Source organism: Rosa rugosa, chromosome 1 (genome assembly GCF_958449725.1).
Source record: "Rosa rugosa chromosome 1, drRosRugo1.1, whole genome shotgun sequence".
NCBI lineage: Eukaryota > Viridiplantae > Streptophyta > Magnoliopsida > Rosales > Rosaceae > Rosa > Rosa rugosa.
In genome coordinates, this window is record NC_084820.1 from 54,255,184 (window position 1) to 54,258,153 (window position 2,970).

Below are 2,970 nucleotides of genomic sequence, written 5' to 3' on the forward strand. Positions count from 1 at the left end.
TGGGTTTCTTTGGGGTTGTTTCTGAATGCCCCTTTTTGTAGCAGCAAGAACTCTAAATTTATAGGAGTTGAGTCATGATGCCTCATTACTCTTGCTGCTTTTGGCGTATGGTTGTGATCATAATCCCTAAGATCTGCTGCTGGGATTGCTATCCAGGATTTCTGCCGTGAAATCTGCTGCTGGGATTACTATTGCAGGATTCCCGCTACTTAAATATGCTCGTAAGATTGCAATCCCAGAATTTCTGCTGTGCTGCTGGGATTATGTTCCTCTATGGGATTATGTACGTTATGCGGCTGGGATCAAGAATCCTATGTTTAGCATTTACTGTTTTGTTTGGTTATAAAGGATTTGGGCTTGGGCTTTTGGGCTCTCTCTCTTCTTCACTTACCCATGTTAGGATTAGACTACTAGGCTTGAATTTTGGTTCCCAAGTCCAAAATTACTAGTGTCTAAAACTAACGATGGGTTCATACTTTTCCGTAACCTTCCACACCACACCCATTCTTGTAAGCCCCAAGTGCATGAATGTGGCTTGGGTCCACGTGCATGGCGTGATGGTTGCGGGTGTAATTCGCCTTGAAATATGAATTGGGCTTAAAGCATGAATTGGGCTTGTTAACTGGATGTTTGGGTGTTAACATTAGCCCCCTTGATTATGTGGGTCGTGCAAGCATGTTGCGGGCTGCATAATCAAATCCGAAGACTCATTGCATGATATATTGGCTTGAAAGATATGTTGGCTTGCAAATCTTCCGAATACGAGCTACGACTAATTCAGCTTGGAAAACAAATATTATTCATCATCGGACTCCTAGAAGGAAAGAGTCCAGCCTCCAATTACCTTTCTTTTAGGAAAGTGGTCTTGGCCCATGAAATTTATTATGCCTTTCTCATCTTTTGGTTTCACAAGACATCTATCTTTCTCCTCAGAAGTCAATTTTTTAATTTTGAGGGAAAGGAGCTTGTCTTCCTTCAGAGTCTTTTGATATGAGAAATCATGTTCACGACCTCCTTATTTTCTTGCAGAATAGATTGATTGCTTCAAGCATGTGGTAGATTAATTCTAGGCTTCCTGGTTAGATTATGTGCCTGAGAGAAAGGAATGGAATGAAGATTGCTCTATAGGCTTGCTGGGTCGAACTCTCTATTGCTTGGTATAGGCATCTCCTTCCTCTGCTATCTCTATCTTTCTCCCTTTTTCTATTTTAGCAATGACAATAGCTGTGTTATAGCGTATTTTGGTTCTTGCGTTATCAATTTGCTACTGTGATTACTTGTTGCTTCAGCGACATTGATTTGTTGTTGTGATTGATTTGCTGCGTTTCTCGTATTTTGGTTTTTGCATCAATTTGCTACTGTGATTGTTTGTTGCTTCAGCGCCATTGATTTGTTGCTGTGATTGATTTGCTACGTTTCGCGTATTTTGGTTTTTGCGTCAATTTGCTGCCGTGATTGCTTGCTGCTTCAGCGATATTGATTTGCTGCTGTGATGTGAAATGCTCAATAATGTCAGCAACTGACTGAATGAGAATAACTCTTGATACTGCATTTAAATTTCTTGTCATCAAGCCCTACCACTTAAATATACCATCTTGGAAACAAAACTGTGAACTGGTTAGCTGGAAATCCAGAAATTTTATGCTTCCTCTAACACTTTGTTGATTCACTTCACTCTTACATATGGTTGAATTGCTTGACTTTGATTATAGGCATCACTTTGTATAGTATGCTTTGCTGTGGCTGGTATTTTTTAATGCCATGCTTGCAATAAAGCATGATGCAGCATAGTATTAAATTGGCTTGGTTTACCCTGTAAATTGTGTTGCTTAGCTTGGCTTGGCCATGGTAATTTAATGGTTTTAGTTTTGCTTGGTTCTTTGCTTGAAGTATGAATGGCATGTAGCTTGGCATGTATAAAAATCATATTTGATTATCATTGACTTTGTTTAGCAATACCGATGATGAATTGCTTGACTTGCTCGGCCTATAGCTTTAGCCTTGATATAAGTCTGTCCTTAGCTTCTGCCGTAACCAGACAACAATTTTTTTTTTTAATATAGCTTCAAGTTAGCATGTAAAATTTTTCTTTGCATGGCTTTGATTTTTGTTTTTAGTTTTGCTTGCTTAGAGGCATGTAGTAGCTTTGCTTGGGTGTGTGCTTTGGTAGCTTGAGCTTGTGGTCATCTTAAGTATTTTTAGAGGGAGTCAGTATTAAAAAGAATGAGCTTGGTTGCTTGGCATGGCCCTCATATGTTCTATGATAGATGCACGACCTTAAGAGAGGAGCTTGGCATGGCTTGTGTATGCATATCTGATGCTTGTATGCTTAAATTACTTTTGCTTGGCATAAGCTTGTTTAAGTATTGGCATGTTTCTCTTGGTCGTGGATCTGCTTGGCTTGAGCATGAGCAAGTGCTTGGCATGATGTTTGAGTGGCATGAGCACATGCTTGGCATTAGCATGGACTTCGCATGATATATTTGTTCATAGAGTTAGACTAATATGCCATGTATTAAGCATGAAATTTCTCGTGATTGCTACCTTACATAGGGTTTAGACATATTTGAGCTCAGATTTCATTGATTTCTGTTGTGAAATTTTAATTAAAACTCGCAAGCGCACGAATCGTCGTTAGTATAGTGTGCAAGTACGAGGTCGTTCCAACTGAGGATTGATAATCAATTTAAATCCTAACCTAATTAATCCAAACACAAAATCACATAAACAATCAAGCAAAAGAAGATATGGTTTTAAGATTTTTCGAATAAAGAAATAATGTGAAACAAACAAACAAACAAAATAAAGTTTATAAGTTGAAAAGCAAAGATGATAAAACCTAGGGTTTCGGAATCAACCACTAACAATCCTATTTATGTTTCGATGTAATTAACAGATTCTTTTGTTCATTTGATGACAATTCCCGTATCTAAGTCCAGGTACGGCACTTAGACCATAGTTTTCCTTGAG